The sequence below is a fragment of the Buteo buteo genome, chromosome 15 (genome assembly GCF_964188355.1).
Source record: "Buteo buteo chromosome 15, bButBut1.hap1.1, whole genome shotgun sequence".
NCBI classification, from domain to species: Eukaryota; Metazoa; Chordata; class Aves; order Accipitriformes; family Accipitridae; genus Buteo; species Buteo buteo.
Genome location: NC_134185.1, coordinates 21,569,543 through 21,579,207, shown reverse-complemented (window position 1 = coordinate 21,579,207; position 9,665 = coordinate 21,569,543). Strand labels below are relative to the sequence as shown.

The following is a 9,665-nucleotide window of genomic DNA, read 5'->3' as shown; positions in this document are numbered from 1 at the left end:
CCAGCTGCCTCACAAATACCGTCTGAGATTTGCCTTCCCACTCCCGGGAACCTGCTCCACTGCCACAAAAGCTGAAAAATGGCAACTGCTGCCAAGGAGCTTTAAGCTGCAAATTCCTAACAGCATTCCAGCCTGGAGGCTTGCCCCAGGCAAGCAGGTCTGAAGAGCTTTAACCCAAGCTAACTCCCAAACAAGGAACACTATTGTTTGACAGCTATAGCTGTCTGAACCACAGAACCAAATGTACTATGGCTCTCCTCTTCTTTACTAAGCTTCCTCCCCTCCTGCCAGCCACATACCAGATTATGAGGGACCACAGGCATGAGCATCTGCAAGTCCCAGCAGCTGAACTGCCTTTATTGCTTGTCTCCACATTGCAGTACAGCTTGCACATTACTTGTATTCTAGAAATACTACAGATAGAATAGTTAGATAAGCAGGTCTGCCATGCTAAGCAAACAGCACTGATACACTCTTCAGCTTCCCACAGGTCCTAGCATCCCTGGGTAAGGTCTTAAACTATACCATAATGGTACACCTCTGTTCCATCTCTGCACTCCATGCTTGCTCACTTCTGCTTCTCTCCCTTGCCCTCTGCTCTCTTCCTCTCCTATGAATCCTCTTGCATCCTCCAGCTGTTGCTGTGTCCATTCCAATCCTGTATTCCATTCAGACTTCCTTCCCAGAGTCCTTCAAATTACCTCAAAATTGCCATGAAACAGCACCACATAGTCATAAGAAGCAGAAAGTAGAAGTTAAGATGATACTAAGTGTTTCACACTGGGCTATTCGGCAATCACGCAAAGCCAGAGACTATGACACGGCTGACTCTCTTCAGCATTTGAATTCTGCCTGATCAACAGCATGTGACACAAGTTTACATACGATACGGCAGCTAGTACGAAGTATCTCACAAGATTTTCCAGCAACACGCTTCTCCACATACCCAACCAGTTTGTTTTGCTGTGCATATTATTTCCACCCACACCTACAGCATGGTTATCTCTCTCCAACATCTTATCATAGCTGATTTACTGGTAAATTAAATTTACCTAAATTAATTTAAAGAATAACATGTGCCCTCAGCTCCCTGCAGCAGATCGCAACTTCTTCTTGACCCTCATTTTTTTGAGGACGCCAGACAGAGTTTCACCCCTTTTTCTGAGCAGCAGCTGCCTTGCCACCAGACACAGTTTCTGCTTAACAGTCCTTGGTTTTCTTACCTTGAAAAAAGTCATGTAAGATTCAGGCAAATGGTTAAGTGGGACCATGTTTTTTCTTATTTCCTCCTGCAGCCTAGGCTGTCACATTCTTTAATGACATCTTTATAAATGCTATGCGCTTTGGTGCTCTGTGTTACCTATCAGATGTTGAATGCAATGTACCAGAGCAGGATACCAAGGCACTTGTGACATCAGTGTGCCCATAAATACCTGTTTTCTCTCTTTGTTTTCCTTTTTTGATGCGGGTATTTGGATAACTTGGAAATTAAAATTATATTCTGCTCTAAGTGATCATTCTTATCAGACAGCATGAAAAGGGTACTTCTTATCCTTTCTACTACTGCATGCTTTGCTGTCTCATGAGCCCATCTCCTTTAATTTATCTGTTATAAATCCTGGTATGTGTATTCATTATGGACTAGGGATTGTTTGTGCAAATGAGTTATGATTCCCTCGGAAAAACAAAACCAAAACAAGACACGAATCAAACACATGGACACAGCTATTAAAAAGATAAGTAATGCTGGATTCACTCCAGGGGCTTTTGCTCTGTGTTAGGACAAGTTAACCCAGTAGCTGCTCAGTGTTCTGTATTGCTCAGGACAAGAAGCTGTGACTGCTCCTTCTTGCAGGTGTTGCCTCGTGAATGGTTGATGATTCTATTTCAGCCCATAAATTTGATATGCACTTCTCCTGCATGCTGAATTGTATAAATGGAGAAGCACTGCGTGACTTACAACTCCTAACAGAATAATTATTCAAAGGATGCAAGAGAAATTGAGGCAGAGAGTATGTGTACCAGAGCCACAATGTACATTTTTTATCTCAGAAATTAAGGACCTAAGGAAATAGCACTAGAGACATTTTCCTCATTCTATCTACTCAGGAGTCAGACACAATTTCAATTGTTAAAATTATCCCTTTCCTTACTCCAAACCAGGAATTCCACAGAAACCAAAGGAATATAGCATTTTAAGTGGTTATAGAAAGGAAAACAGTCCTATGCAAGCATGGCAGAGAATATAAATCAACTCTGAAAACCATGGAAGAGGCGGTGTCATGATTCCACTCATGCCACTAAGGTGAGATCTCTCATCTAGTAAGTGGGAATTGTTGTCTGAGGGCGCTAGAAGCCTGGTTTCCTCAGCAAGTCCTCTAATGGCTGGCCATTAGGCAAGAGGTGGACAAAAACCATCTCTGCTGGTTTGCATTCTTGACTGGAGATAGCTCTGTGCTGAACTCGGTAAGCTCCATGTATGCTAAAGATGCAGCTGTCTTCATGAAGCCACTCCACATAGGATTAAAACAGTGTCACAAAGATGGTAGGTGTCTGCATATGCTCAGATGATGAAGAGGTGATGAGTGGTTTATGTGGATTTGCTTTTTTGGAACGTGGTGCTTAAACCCCACCTAGATCATACTCTAGTACCAATACATACATATGCATACCTATAGGATCTAGGTTTTATCGCAGATATTTTAGGCAAGAATTTATATTAAATGTCATGCTGGTATTTGCTGTAACAGTCATCTCTGGACTTAAATTTTTTGCTAGCTACTGAATAGGCTGTTCTTTGGGATTGTGGGGAGAAGGAAGACAACGCTGAAATATGAGAGCTAACTTTTAAAAATAAAAATAATCCACATACTGGAAAATTCAGCTGACAAGCTTCCCCTGTCATTATATGGGGTTGTAAAAGGACATTCCTCTCAAGTTCCCTGCCCTTTATGGAAAATTATGCAAAGATTAGTATTACCTACTGACATGGTATCACATTACACTATACTTTGTCCCAAACCTAAGAGTAGTTGCCCAAACAGGCCAATACTTAAAAGCCCCAGACTTTGTTACACATGTATAGATAAGTTTCATGAAAGAACAGAGTAAAATTTTACACTGTACCTAGGAAATACTATATAAAATCCCTCCTTGTGCTATTTTGAACACATTCTTATGGCCTCTTTCGTGTCCCCTGCCTTTTGATATGTGGTCCCAAGCTTCTAACAAACAAAATATCAAAATACTAGTCATACAGCTTTATCGCAACAGGAAAGCTACAGTTTGACACCATTTTAGACAAACTGATCAATAACACTAAAAAAATCCTCTAAATCTCAGTGATGGTAAATAGCCCCTCCAGTCTTCATAGACAGATTGGTCTGTTCTATTCTGCTCCCTGCACTTCAACACACAAGAGTTCACCATACTCGAATTCCAAACGAGTGGCATAAATGCTAAAAATGTTTCTGCAGGTTATTTTCATTGGCATCATTCTCAGAAGTGTTTTGAAGATGGAAGAGCTTTTGCAGGCCTCAGCAGGGCTGCAAGAAAACACGCATTTCCCCAGTTTGATTGCCAGAATGGAGAATTCATTTCATTCAACTCCTTGATCTTTTCCCTGCAATCCTCATTGGCCTGACTAGGGATCTGGCCCTTAACAGACCACCACGTACTCTTGCAACGATCTTCTTTATAATCCCAGACAGTCACCAGCATCCTACATGTTTGTCTCTGGCCAGTCCGCCAGCTGGAAGAGACTTTTCTAGAGGCTTCACAAGATGCTTGTTGCAAGTGCTAACCAGGCAACACTGTGGAAGAAGCTGATGTGGGCAAAATATACAACTGAGCTCCAGTGCATGCAGAGATTGTGTGCACAGGTAATGGCCTTCTGTACAACAAGGCTTAGAAAACAAACTGGATCAGCTACCTAAGCAACGGCTGTGAAATTAAGCAGAGGACTGCTTAGACCTCTGAGCTACTGGTGCTACACCAGAGGAGAAAACTTGGAAGTTAGCTTATACTATAAGAGAATTTCTGTTTGTTGTAGGCACATTTGATTAATCAACATTTGTCTGTACTCCCTAATCTAGGGCAATTTCTTCAGGCTGAGGAGCCCATGTCTACATTTTTTGGCATACTACAGCCTCCTGCTGACTGCCAGGAGGACTATTAGGTCCAACACACATGAAGATTGAAGCATTCTATTCCTTCAGGAGTGGTGCTGCCAACTGCAGTGCTATGACTTAAAAAACATCTCAGAATTCAAAGTTCGTCTTGAAGACAGGACAAAACAACTTTAGAGGAAAACAGATGTGACAGCATTCTGTGTTGCTTTCCAAGGCCTGCTGGTATAGCCTGCTAACAGCACCGAGGTGTACAGAATTGCCCACAGTAGAGCCAGGGACACGCTTGACACAACCTACTGTTCAAAGAGCCTCAGGAACAAAGACCTGATCATCAAAATGAATTAAAAGGTGATCTTATCCTTCATTCCATAAAAAGAATCATTAATATCTCCATTTCTGAGAGGAAAAGGTTAAATCTGAACAGGTTTTTGTGCCAAATTCTTCATTTTAAACACAATTAGTGTCCATTGGTACCCAAGACTAATTCATGCAACAGCAGCTGCAGCAATGATTTTTTTTGCCGCCTGAGAAAAATTTACACTGAAATGTGGAATAAGGCTATGTCAAAGGTAAAATAAACAAACCATCAGAGCAAATGCCAGCCAAGAAAATAAGATCCAGCACTGCAATCCTTTTGCCTGTTGAACCACTCACTCTCTGGTTTTCACATTTTCAGCCTGTGCAGATTTTTTCTGGGTAAACTCAAATGTCTGCTGGGACTGGGAACAGAAGAAAAGTTGTGGTTAAACCCTTCTTCTGTCCAGCCCCATTCCCTGAATAATCGGATGTAAAAGAAATAAACTATGAAGTCTGTCTTCCGGCAGTCACAAATATCACAAAATAAATTGTGGTTAATCAGTAGCAACAGAACTGTCCATTTCTTCCAGGCAGATGAAATATAAAATACGCGGTAATGCTTAGAGCACTTGCTAATTATTTAACAGAGGGATTTTCCACACAAACCACATTTAAAAATTGAAAAGGTTCACTAGTCCTGACCAAAACATTTAAAATAGATTTTTACCAATTATATTTTAAAGCAGAGGACTGCAACTGACCCCATCTTGCAGCCTGAATTCAGCTGAATCCTACACAGGCTTATAGACCCTTCCGCAAAATGTGTTCTTAACAGGAAAAAAGTACAGTATCATGTATCACTAGTCTGAAGCAGGAATGATTTCTGAAGACTGGCCAGGAAGAAGTAGTGTCAGGACTGGGAGGGGATTTCCAGTTCTGCCTTGGCTGAACTTCAGTTACTCACGTGCCTCCTAGTTTCTCCATGCCTCAGTTTACTCAGCCTTAACAGCAATCTTTGCAGACCTTGTGAAACTCCGTAGCTGAGGTGGTGGAACAGACAGTAATTTCCAGTGAGTGTCATTTACAGTAACATTTTATTGTTCATCATTCAGTATCCCCTTTCCTTAAGCATCCTAAAATTTGGAGTTTGCTGGGGTTTGGTGGTTCTTTTTTCAATGGAGCTGCACACATCAGTTTATCAGCCAGCTGTCCCCATGTCCCTCTTTTGAGCTGATGTCACCACTTCAGCACCATCCATCCATCCTCCCCTGCAGTGTGTACTCCTTTCCTAGGGGCTGCGAATTTCATCTGCCATGAACTTTGTTCATTCACCATGGTTGTTTAGGAGAAAAAAAGAACTATGAGGAAATGTTGACATCACGACTTGCCTTCTTTCTCCAGACCTTTCTTAAACAGGTATGTAGGACTGAAAGCAAGGAAGGGTCAGGGATTGCAGTCTCCCAGGGTCACATGAAGAGAACTAGAAAAAATTATGCATGATCAAAAATTGATCAGATTAAGATTTTGGTTACCTAAAAAGAGAAGACTGAAGCTACACATGCTGACAGTCTTCAAAATACATAAATTCTATGGTAAAAAGGAAGGGAATGACCTGTTCTCTACATGGATAGGGCAAGAAGTAATGGGGTTAAACCGCACCTAAGAAGTTTCTAATTGGAGGCAACAGAGATCTGTCCTAAGCTAAGGAAAGTGGAGCACTGGAAGAGATGCCTGGGGAGGTTATAAAGTTCCATCTCTGAAGATCTTTGCATAATTTACGTACTTACCAGGAAAGAGATGGGGAGATTGGATCCTGCTTTGTGGTAGTAAAATCACAGGATGGACCAGATGAACTCTTCACATTCCTTTCTGTCCCAGTAAGTTTATGCCATAGCTGTGAAGTCCAGAAAGATCCATTCATCTTCCCCTCTTGCACTCACATATATTAACATTCCCCCACCCCCTCCACCAAACTTAAGGTTTATACTACTCCAGGCCAAGGGCTCTGTCAATTCCAGCAGTTCCTGCCCCCCAAATACCCAAGTTTATTTTACAAAGCGAACCACGTTCCATCTTGCAGAGGAGAGTGAATGCCTTCCCCTTCCATTTTTTGCCCAAGATGCAATGGCCCATGTTAAAGAAAAAATTATTCTCAACTCAAATCTGATCCTAAGATTAGTTCCAAGCATGTGAGCAAGATGCATGAGTTGGGAGCAGGACCACCACGAACACCTCTGTCCAGCTTTTCATCTCTTTCTAATGCTGATCTGGTATTTCAGAGGAAAGCGACACTTCCCCAAGTCATCCTAGAAGTAACACAGCCAGGGACCACAGGGAGAAAGTTCAATCAAAACAACAAAAAATACTATTTCCTGAGCCTTGCAGGCAACTCACAGAAAATCTGGAGTGTGGCATTAATGGACAAATACAATACATAAGAAACACACTGACTGTAGTGAGTTAATCTTTATTCCAAGCAGCTTTCTAAATAGGGAAAAGGAAGGAGAAGCCAACAGGACTGAAAAGGCACATGGACTCAGTTCCCAAAAGGGGCTCTCACATTCTTCCACCTGACTCTCAGTGAAAGAACAACCTTTAAAGAAAATTAGATTCCCCTTGAGGACCCCAAGTCACAACAAGCCTTCCCCTTCCCTCACAAAAGCCACCTCTCATGCCTTCCCCTGCTGTCTCCTACCTCTGTTGCCATATCCTGCCACAGTCAAGAAACATCATTTCAATGACAGCTCCTTCACATGTAACAGTAAGGGCTTTTCATCCTTCCTTGAGGGCACCAGCTCCCCACTCTAGCTTCAGTAGCTAAGTCCTATGTCAAACCTGCCCTCTCATACTAATCATGACTGTGAATTTATGAAACTGCACCATGAAATAGCACGGGCTGTTTGCTCCCACTGTCCTGTTTGGGAGGCCGTAGAGACCTTCAGTCCCCTGGTTGTCAGCAACCTACTTCCTCCTGTTTTCCAGTCCCTATTTCCTCATAAATCTTCTCTGCTACCAACAATGTTCAGTAAAGCCCTGAGCATTCAGCTCACCACACCCCAGCATTGCTTTTAGGGAATGACTTCCACACCGTATGTGCTTCTGCAGCCACGTAGCTGAACACACATCTTTAGGCAACCAAAATGCCTGTAGTCACAGGCCAAAATCTATGGTCACAGCACACATCCATCTGCAAACTGAGAAGAGCTTGCTGTCTGTTACCTGATGTTTACGTGCACTCCTATCAGATGAGTGACACACCATTGCATGATGGGAGATGCCTGCATTTTTGTTGCATCATGGGTAAGTTTGGGTCACACAAGAGGGAAAGAGCTGTGCAACCATCAGGGTATTGGGCAGGCATCATGCTGGAGGCAGGGTGATTACATGCTTTGGGTCAAACAAGTCTAATCCCACTTTTCAGCCTCTATTAGACTGAACATGGTGAGCTCCAGGACAGGTCTCCAGCATATCGAAGCACAGAACAAATTACAAGACATTTTCTGCCAAGACAGACCAGTGCATTTGGATCTTGGTTTTGCTTACCACCTTCTGTTGTAACATATAACACCATTTCTACTCCTTCTGCGATTGCTGTGCTGGGAAGACATTAGAAAACAGAACACTTGTGGCCAGAAGCATCTATCAAGTTTTAGCATCTAAAAGACCTCCCTGCAACCCACAGAACAGGACCTGCCATAACTGGAATCAGAAATGCAAGACGAAGTGGCTGTTCCTGCTATCGGTACGCCTCATGGCCCAAACGTGCCCCTTTAAACCAGCGTCATCAGTCGGGGATTTCTCGCCTGTGGCAGTCCCTCCGGATCAAGACCAGGCCATCCTGGAAGACCAAGGGGCAAGCCGCGCCTTTCCGAAGGCACGGTTCAAGGGATGGAATTCAATGCACTTGATTGCTTTTGCAGTACCACTGAGGCCGTGGGGAGGCACTGGCCGCGAACCAGAGCGGCGCAGAAAGGTGCTGTGAGGTAATCCCTCCCCCCGAACACTTGCAGAAGTGTTCTTACTGCGGAGAGTACCCCTTTTGTCTTCTCTTTAATGAAGAGATGGCTTAGCACGAAACGCGCACAACCAGCGAGCCCCCCTGACTCTGCTCACTCTCAGCGTGCGCCATGCCAACACCCCGAAATTAACCCACGTACTCCAGGATCGCCAGACAGGACGAGCTCACCGCTCCGGGTTACCGGCGGGGTGGGGGGCAGCCGGATCCCATACATACCGCGGGGAGGGACGTTTCGGCAGGACGCGCAGGTGCGGCGGGCCGCTCCCGCTCACCTCCCCTCAGCGGCAGCGGCCGCCCCGTGACTAACGCCGCCTGACAGGCGCGGCCACCGCGCTCGCCTCACCGCCAACCGCCCCCCCGCCTAACCGCCGCCCCCGCTGACATCACCGAGCTGGATTTAAATAGCTCCACAGCCCCCTGCCGCCCGGATACAGCGCGCCCCATTGGCGGCCGCGCCGGCCTATGGCCGAGCCGCGCCGCTCCCCTCCGCCAATGGCGGGGCCGCCGCCGCCGCGCGCCTCCCCTGTCGCTAAGGGAGGGAAATACAGCGCGGCGCGGAGCGGCGCGGCGGGCTGTCAGGTGCGCTGGGCTGCGCCCCGCCACCGCCGCCGTCCAGGGACGGGGATCAGCCGTGGGGCTGGGTGCGTGGGTTTTCTTTCCTTAACCCCCCCCCCTTCCCCTCTTGTTTCTTACCCCTGCTAGGCGAGCTCCGGTAGCCAGGCGCCTAACGCGGCGGTGGCGGCGCGGGGAGGGAAGGGAGCGTGGAAAAGGGCAGTTTTCGCCTTTGTTTTAAGGGCTCCGGCCGTGGCGTCCTGGGGGCGGGTGAGACGCAAGGACGAGCGTCGGGCGGGGAGCAGCTCCGCCGCCCTGCTTCCTCGGGGAAGGCTTAGGAAGAGGGGGAGAGATGCATCTATCGGCGGTGACTCGGGGGCCAGCCAGGCTGCTGGGGCTTAGGCGGCGGATTTGTGGGAAGAGGACGGGATGAGAAATAACCGCAACCTGGCAGCGGTGTTAGGAACGCGGGGGGATAGAGACGGAGAGGGGCTGGGTACCCCCCGCAGGCTGCCGGAGCCCGTGGATGTTTGCACCGGGCGGGGAGGTTCCCCGCCGAGCTGCAATGGACGCTGCCCGCCGCTGGCCGCAGAGCGGAGCCGCCGCCGCCGAGGGAGAGCTGCTCGCCGGGAGCCGGCCCGCAGCGCGCCCCTCGCCGAAGAGGGACG

The 9,665-nt window shown here is 46.4% G+C and overlaps 1 long non-coding RNA gene across 4 annotated transcripts; it reads right to left on the bottom strand.

Moving 5' to 3' along the window:
• Positions 1-2,276: 2,276 nt before the first annotated feature.
• LOC142039639 (uncharacterized) lies at positions 2,277-8,793 on the bottom strand. Of its 4 annotated transcripts, none has more exons than XR_012652991.1 (4): positions 8,662-8,793; positions 7,971-8,023; positions 6,215-6,321; positions 2,277-5,907 (listed from the first exon to the last, which is right to left on the bottom strand). It is a non-coding gene; the product is annotated as an uncharacterized LOC142039639 (long non-coding RNA). The 4 variants fall into 4 exon arrangements; XR_012652990.1 differs by having other exon boundaries at positions 7,971-8,018; XR_012652992.1 differs by lacking the exon at positions 7,971-8,023 and having other exon boundaries at positions 8,585-8,793.
• Positions 8,794-9,665: the final 872 nt, after the last annotated feature.